The sequence below is a fragment of the Pteropus alecto genome, unplaced genomic scaffold (genome assembly GCF_000325575.1).
Source record: "Pteropus alecto unplaced genomic scaffold, ASM32557v1 scaffold3, whole genome shotgun sequence".
In the NCBI taxonomy this organism is placed as follows: domain Eukaryota; kingdom Metazoa; phylum Chordata; class Mammalia; order Chiroptera; family Pteropodidae; genus Pteropus; species Pteropus alecto.
The window spans coordinates 22,141,675-22,151,269 of NW_006442484.1; positions in this window are offsets into that span (position 1 = coordinate 22,141,675).

Here is a 9,595-nt window from a genome sequence, read left to right on the forward strand (position 1 = left end):
GAGAGAGAGAGAGAGAGAGAGAGAGAGAGAGAGAGAGTGAGAGAGAGAGAGAGACGGGGTGACAGAGCAAAGACTGGAGCCAGGTCAATAGAGGCTTTGGGGAAAATGTCTGTTCAGCTGTCTGCAATCACCTGGGTTTGAAAGACAGACAGGAAGGAAGATTGGTTTGGCAGAAGAACTAGGCTTCTGATGCCTTCGATACCACAGAGAAAAATACCCATTTCTTCCCATTAGAAGTCTGTTGACTTTCCTAATTAAGATAAACATATTTCTGAAGGAGTTAGCTCTTACAGCATGACATTTATAGAAACAACTATATATACACACAAGAATGTTTGCCAAGTATTTGGGCTGATGGTGGTCTTATGAAGCATTTTATAGAAATATTTTAAAATAGTTGCTGTATCTAAAAGTGAGCGAATTTCATTCCCTCCAGTCAATTAAATATCTAATTTCAACTCTACGAGATAATAACTGAAGTATTTTTTATAAATGAATGAACAGTTAGAAAACTGTTAAACACATAGCCCCGAAGCATGAAAAATATATTCGTTTAACAGCTTTATTCTTTTATCGTTAATTTACTTCAGAGAATTTCCTCTAGTGTAATTTTCAATAAAATGCTGTTATTTTGAAGTCTCCTTTATTGAATGTAAGAGCGATGTATGTGATTATAGGCCAATAGTCTAAAGGACTTGGGTATGCTGAACACTTGGCTGTGAGTGAGGGTGTGTCTGTGTGTTGGAACAGGATTACCAGCCAGGGTTGTCAGATCATCTGCCTGCATTAGTTACTTCAATCAAATCACTCATTATGTTGTATGTCCTTCCACCACCACACATACACACCATAACTGACATTAATCACTTGTCTCAGAACTATCTGGATGCAACTTTAATAATTCAATAATTGACCAAAGGCTTTTTATAAATAATGTGACTGATGGCATTATATGCAAGTCTTCTAGTTAACCTGTGTCTCACTGTAAAATGTTAACATGTGTTTGCTGATTCCCTGTGCTTTGGTTCAGACTAAGATCAGGTACTTGCCAGTGCTGAGAAATCTATACCTCACTCACTCAAAATTGTCATTAGGAGTATAGCATTGAGAGCTGTCAGTGAAGCCTGTATTATGTAGGCTGAGAGTATGAATTACATACTATTACTGTGTTCCAAAAGCTGTCAATCACACCCAGGTTATACATTAGCTGGTTTGGAGGGAAATGATGCCATACGTTTTTTTCCCCATACACATCTCCTCTAACCTTTGCATTTATGACCCTCTGCAATTCTGCCTCCCCTGACAAACCACTCTATGTTTTAGGGGCTCTTCTGGTAAAATGGCCCAACATTTGTGTTTTTAAAATCCCTACACATCAAAATTACCTGTTTGATATTAAACCCCCTCAGGGCCTTTAAGTAAACTATCTGTATAGTCTGATTGATTTAATTCAAGGGAAGGTGTTAATAATTTATTAATGGCTTCTCAAATAATATCTTTGCTTTCTGGAAAGATTTTTAATAATGCGCAAAAAATAATGACTAGTGATCAGAATTCTAAATGCTACCAGAGAAATGATATTAAGAACACAGGGAATGAATGGAACAGATATTTTTGGCAGAGATGCTCTTCTGTATTTCCCAATGCACATCATGTAGATGGCTGCCTTTTCTACGAAATGTCTGACCAGCCTTGTTTGAGAGAATTTTTGTCATATTCAATTGTGTGTATGTGTCTGGAGATGTGATAGACACCATAATCTGGCTCTTTATTTCTATTGGCTAAGACATGCTATAAAATGTGTCCTCCAAAAAAGCAGACTTAATTTAAATAACCAATTGTTTTGGAAATGCCCAATTACTAAACTATTCATTTGGCCAAATTTACTTAAAAAATATTTCTAAACTTATTTGCATGGAGAAGTAGGCATATTTTATCTCAAATTAATTTATTTCAAGCTTTGTTCTACAATCTTTGGAACTTCGCATGACACGTGTCCTTACGCATTTCACATTCATCCAAGAAATGTATGATTGTGCAAATCACAGGTGAATTTGATATATTCCTCTGCTTTTTGTTATTGTTTCCAGTTCTGGTAAACAGAGAAGCAAAGACATTGATCTAATTTTACACATACAGGTATTTCAAATAAACCCTGTGCTTAAGTATCCTTTAAATGGTTCTTATTTTAGGATATTTTCCTACATTATGTTTGTTATTTACAACATTTCATTGGCATATGTGTATATCTGTATATATTTTATATTTGGACAACCAGTTTTAGAAAAATACCATCATTTCACCAGTTACCAAATCACCAGAAAGCTGACTTGAACAACTGTGAAGTCCTATTGAGTGTGGCCTTAAATCTCCCCGTCCCCTTTTAAATATAGAGAATTCATGCTGGCAGCAGACTTTAAAATGCTGATTTATGATTACACCCACTTAACACTTTCATGATTTGAATGACCACTAAAGCAGCTTTGGAACCAAAAAGGAAAAGTGAAAGGTCAGGGCTGTTGCTATGGCAATCATGTTGGGTTTTGTGGGACCAGTTACTTCTGATTGAGACATTTTGATTGGCCAAGCTTATCAATGAGCATCCAGTGAAGGATTTGTAAAGAGATCTGTGGGGAAGAGAAAAAAAATTAAGGCTAGAGAAAATAATCTTATGTTTCTTCCTTTTATTACCTTTGTTTTCTCTATTGTACCCCTTCTATTTCTTGATTATAATGAAATGTATATATTTTATGACAGCCACAAAAACTTATGTGATACAAAAAGGAATGTCATTGCTGTTATTGGATGATTTTCCATCAGAGCACATCAGGGGATCTGGACATTTACAATGAAGTTCAGTAATTGTACTATTTTGCTTGGTGGGTAAGTCATATAGAAGAGAACAAACTGTGAAAACTATGCCTGCTATTTTTTTTTTTTTTTGGTGAGCACGTTATCAATCTGTTTAAGTAAACTTTGGTATTACCCAGAAGGTTGTTCTCTGCTTATTATATTGCCAATACTATGTTCAAATTGTGTAAATGTTTTTTTCCTTAAATGAACTCCATCGCATTTAGATTTTTCAGGGATCACTAAACAGAGGGTGGTTTCATTATATACCACAGCTATGGATGTTTTACATACATCCAAATGAGTTAGAAACAAAAGGGATTTTTTTTGGCATTATTTATTTGATCATTGACCACTACAGTGTAATGAAAGAAGCATACATTTATGTACAAATGGGAAAAGCATAGAGCAAAAATGAGGACATAACTTAGTATCATGTGGTTTTAAATGTGAGAATCACAATCACCCTCAGCAATCTCTAAATAGCTTAGCTTTTCACCCTGCATAGAATAAAATAAATAACTGCTCAATATGATAGATACTAATAGAGTACATCTAATTACAGCCTAATTCTGTTTCAAGAGCAAAAAATAAAGGCGACAGATTTAAGAAAGCTGTTTTTTTTGGGGAGTGGGGTGGGGATTTAGGATAAGAATAAAAGCAGAAAGCCCATTCACAAAGTTAGTATTTTTATCGCAAATCAAAATTATTCAGATTCACAGGATGTGGACTTGCTGGATAGAAGGGATGATAAAGATAAGAGAAAGGGACATGTTGCCTCTAGACTCTGCAAATCATTGACTTTATAGTTATAGATAAGAGTTTAGGATTTGAGAGTAATTTAGGGGCGTAGTGACCAAGTAAGTTAGATTCCGTGTGTATTTGAAGCTATTCCGTGAAGTTGTGCAAAGGAAGGAATAATTCTGTCTAGAGTACTGAACCAAACTAGCAATTGTTTGAGAACATAGAAAATTTGGCTCAACATAATACAGATAACATACCTGTATTGATAACGTTATCTGAACTATATGTTCCCTACTATTTTCAGTACCATTTGAACGTTACAGAGATTGATTCACTCTCTATCTCGCATTGCTTTTATCATTTCCTAGAGAAAAGGGAGATAATTATATATTACTGAATATGTATGTTAGCATATTCTGCATGTAAAAATATAAGATCATTCTTAAGGCTTTAAAAGAATGGATTATTTTAATTCAGTGCCTGCAGATGATTCTTCGTGACATCCTCTTTCTGTTCTATTTCAACAAATAAGTGAGCTTTTTGCTTTGAGTTCAAAACTAAAAATATAAGGATCAGAGATCTGGCAAAATAGAGAAGAATTAATATACATATACATACCTTCTAGAAGAGTACACTTAAGATCCTAAAAGTTTTATCTATCATGATATAACAACTGGTTTATTCAAACAAGATTCAGTCTCTTTCACCCATCTTTTCCTAAGCTTTAGATTTGGGCTATGGAGATTATGCTATTTGGTAACACATTTGAACAATGCCCAAAGGACTCCTTTAACTTGGTACTTTTTGCAGAGAGCAAAGGTGGAGTGAAGTGAGAAGGAAATAACATTCAACACACAGTTATTTGCCAGGCACTGTGCTAAGTATTTTTAAATGTCTTCTTTTTTTCTTTTAAATTTACTCTTTACAAGAGCTATCCAAAATAGCTATCATGATCCTTATTTATCATATAAGAAAATAAATTCAGAGAGATTAAATTACTTGCTCAAGTTCACAAGTTGCAGGGATTATGCCTATTTTCTTTTTCCTCTCACTGCTTTCTCCTAGCAGTGGTTGGCATCTCACTAGTACTTGCTACCTCTATATGTCATTTGCATTCGAATCTGGTTCCAAAGCCTGTGTTTCCTCATTAGTATTATAGCTCCATACTCTGAAATGAACTATATACAAAAATTGGTCGTATTAGCTTTGGCTGCACATTATTTAATTTTCTTTATATACCTGTATACTTCAGTTAACCAGTTTAGTTTGGGTAATAGCTATAACCCATTCATTAGAAAACTGGAGAAACCCTTAGTCAGTAGTTATCTCTGTGCTTTATATCCAAACCCTGTTCCATATGTGTAAAATAAATAACCATCTTAGGGTGTGCTGTCCCTCAATGCCATAGCATCAAAAAAAATCTGGTCAGCAGATCAGAAAATTTGGGAGTTGGCTGTTTTGACCCAGAGTCTACATTTCTCTTCCTTTCCCACTACCCAGTGTAGGTGTATATGAATGTCAGCTCCCCAGATTTCCCGGGGAAGAAACCAGACTACTCAGGTTTTCTCCATATTTTGTGGTCTCTTGTTCACACCAAGTTTCTCTATTTGTTCCCTCTCCATTAGCCTTTAAGCTTCTTGCAGGCAGAGGTCATATCTGCATGATTTAGTACTGAATTAGCATCTAACACAGTGCTGGTCGTCCTGTAATACTTATGTAATAGCTATCTTCTGGATAAGTGAACAAATGCCTTGCTAGCTATTGTTTAGTTTTGGCGGGTTCTCAGCATGCTCTGTTACTTCTAAACATACCAATTATATGCTATCCCTTTTACCATGAATGTTAGTTTGCTAGGGCTGACATAAAAATACCACAGATTGAGTGGCTTAAACAACAGAAATTTATTTTTTCACCATTCTGGATGATAGAAGTCTGTGATCGAGAAGTTGTCAGGGTTGGTTTTTTCTGAAGTCTTTCTTCTTGGCTTGCAGGTGGCTGTGCCCTCATATGATTGTCCCTAGGTTTCTATGTTGTCTATGTCCTAATCTCCCATCTTATAAGGACACTGATAATGTTGAACTAACTCCCATGTGAACTTATTTTACCTTAATTACCTCTTTAAAGGCCCTCTCTATAACTACACTCAAATTCTGAGGTACTGAAGGTTAGGAAGTCAACCTATGAATGAAGGAGGGGCACAATCCCATAACACTACAAGATAAAGTGAGGAGTAGAGAGAAGCTTTAGATGTCCCTGAACCCATTGATTTTTCCACCCTTATGTGAAAATATGAGAATTAAGGAGCAAGTATATCTCTCTCCAAATTTTATCTTCCAAAATGTGTGAAATGCAGACTTCAGGAAATGAAACTCCCTTTTAATGTAAATAGTTTCTGTAAATGCTCTTCTCAATATGCTTGCAAATATCCTCTAATAAAAGTTTTTGACCTAATAAAGATTTGTACATATAAATCCCCACAAAAATCTCTAAGTCTATGATGGAGAGGTTTGATGTGTTTTCTTACTTTGAAGTAAGACAAAAATATATTTTACGTTGGGTGTTGTCTGAAAGACATCCTGCATATCACCTATAAAGTAGTTTTTCTACTTAAAAAAAAAAATTCTGTATTAGATTGAGTAAGGTAAGACTTCTGACTTACTGGTTTGATCTATAACCCAGGACTATTATATGAGCTAGAAGTAAATTTCAATTGAGTTTATTTGTTTTAGTGGTTTGCGTCACCCAACTAAAACAAATTAGTATCCTGAAGTATATTGCTGCCATTTCAAAGGAATAAAATATGGGGCATTGACTTATAGTGTTTGGGTAGTAGAAAGCAAGGAAACAAATACTGGAAAATAGAAAAATATTGGATATCTATATTATACAGTCGCTAAGTATTTGGAAAAATTGTTGCCTGCAACAACCTGGAGGGCAGATATACTGAGCCTGCTAATCTGGAGAAAGTTGTTAGAGCCAGGATATCTGTGTTGCTCTTTGTTTCATTTAGCTTGATATTACAAAGATGAGATGGGATCAAAAACAGAATAGGTTAATTTGTCGGTGTAAATGACCTCTTAGGAATGTAAAGGCTACTTCTGTGCTTTAAAGAATAGACAAAAAGAATGAAAAGAACTTTGACTGTCAAAGTTCCAAAACACACTTCATTAAACAAACAAAAATCTGACTCACCATTATAGCAAAGATAAAATTAAGGGGATTTTTGGGAGTTCCACTTTTGGCATGACAATGTGAGAAGCTTCTCAGAACTTGGCTACCCGAGACTGCTATAGCCAAGAACTCAAGGCTCTCTTTCACTCCCAGATTTCAGTTGAAGGGCTATCTACCTGGGAGGGGCAGAACAGGAGCATTCCTCATTATTCACGTTACCTGTTATTGGAAAGAGACATTTGGGAAGAGCACTCCTGGGCAAGTGTGGCTAAATGAGTTCTCTTCTGTCCAGCTCCCACTCATGAGATAGAAGCTCTCCCGTGGATGTGGCACCATTGAGAGCACTTGAACCCTGATCACCTTGCCCTGGCTCATGGATAAGAGATTACACACAGAGAGAGGCAAGCTGAGAAGATCTGAGGCTGCTGCTTCCTTCTCCCCACCCCCATCCCCTCTACTGAATGCTAAGCTCCTAAAGTGGAGGTATTGTTCAGAGAATAGCCTACCACTGTCATCCCAGACATGACACAGAGATTTTTCTAGGAAGTGGTGGCAGGAGGAGCCAAGCATGAAACAGTTATCTCCAAATATCTCTCCAGAGTGATTGACTTTATTTGCAACAGAGCATAGAGAGGTTCAAGCCTAAGGGCGTTCTCAAAAGGAGTGAAAGTTTGGTGAAGAATATCGATAGACTTATTGGAGATGTAGGCTAAATTGTAGGCTGGCTAATTTGCTGGAGAGAAATATGGAAAGAGACATCTGAGAAGAGTTCTCCTGGTGTCAGAACAAATCTGAAACAATGATCTAGCAACTCAATATTCCTTCAAAGGAGACTGAAATTTTTGGAGTTAGTCTAGAAGCAATTTATCTTCAAGGCATTGTGGAAAACAGTAGAACTGTCAGCTGAGCTTAACAAAAATGTGGTCTGGGAAAAATTATCCAAAGAGAACTCTGCCAAAACCCTTGTCATCCCAGGGCATCCCGAGAACATATCCAAAGATGCACCCCTTGAGGAGCTACCACAGAAGGAGAATAAATTTCACTAAAATAATCCAGCCATTCACTAAACCAGTAAGCAAATAATAATAACTGGACCTGAAGGAGAACCAAGTACTTGGATTTGTTATAATATATTATCTAAAATCTCTAGTTTCTAACAGAAAATATGAGACATGCAAATAAACAAACAAATAAAAATGATGACCCATACATCAGAAAAAAGTAAGCGACAGAAACTATTGCTGAGACCAACCAGATGTTGGATTTAACAAAGATTTCAAAATAGCCATTATGAATATGTTCAAAAAATTAAAAATGAAACATGATTAAAAACTAAAAGATTGTATGATGACAAGGATGGATCAAATTTAGAAACCAATAAAGAGATAGAAATAATTAAAAAAGAACCAAATGGAAATTCTGGAGTAAAAAATATAACAAATTGAAAAATATAACAAATTGAAAAATTTCCTAGAGAAACTCAATAGTAGAGTTGAACTGGAAGAAGGCAAAAAACCTTCAAATTTATAGATTGATACAGATTATGGAATCTAAAGAACAAAGGAAAAAAAAAAAGAATGAAGTAGAATAAATGCCTCAGAGAAATGTAGGACACCATTAGCACACCAACATATACCTAGTGGTAGTACCAGAAGAACAGAAAAGAGAGAGTAGGAGAAAGAATAATGGTTGAAAACTTCTGAACTTTATTGACAAATTAACTTGTACATCCAGGAAGCTCGATGAATTTCAGTTAAGATAAACACACAAAAAAATCTACAAATAAACACATGATAGTAAAAATACTGAAAGGCAAAGACAAGAGGAACAATTTGAATGTCTCAAGAGAAAAATGACTTATCACTTACATAGGAATCTGGCCTCCATTGTTTCTGACTTGTTATCAGAAACAATGGAGGTCAGAAAGCAATGGGATGAGATATTCTAAATGCTCAAAGAAAAAAATGTCAATCTGGAATCCTATATCCAGCAAATCTCTTTCAAAATTAAAGAGAAAATAAGACATTCCCATATAAACATAAACTAAGAGTACATGTTACTAGTATGCCTGAGTTATAAGACGTACTAAAGGGATTTCTTCAAGTTGAATGCAAGTGACTCCAGAGAGTAATTCAAATCCAAACAAAATAAAGCAAAAGACAGCACTAGTAAAGGCATCACATAATTTTAATAGATAGTACAAATTCATATTTATTCTCATTTTTTCTCAACTGATTTAAAAACCAGTTTTATAAAACCATATGTATATAAGGTGTTGTTGGGCCTATAACATATAGAAATGTAATATATTTGTCAATAACAGCACAAGGAAGTAGGTGGGAGCAAAGCTGTATTGGGCTAAGCAAATGACTCCAGATGGTAACTTGAATTTACGGGAACAAATAAAGACAACCAGAAATGATAAACAGGAATGTTAATATAAAAAAAGCTATAAATACTTACTTATGTGATTTTCTTCATTTAGCTTATTTAAAGGGCATACTATTATATAAATACAATGTAGTATTGAGTTTATAACATTTATAGATATACTACATATATAACAGTAGTACCGTCAAATAGGAGAAAAGGGAATAGAGCTATATAGCAGAAACATTCTATTTCTCACTGGAATTAAGTCAGTATAAACTTGAAGCTTTTTTTGCTAAGTTAAGAAGTATATAGGAAGCTCTAGAGCAACCACTAAGGATATAACTAAAAAATATAGTAAAAAAATCATTAAAGATATTAAAATGTTACATTAGAAATGTTCACTTAGTGAAAAGGAAAGCAGTAAAGAACAGAGGAACAAAAAGACGAGCTATGTGGA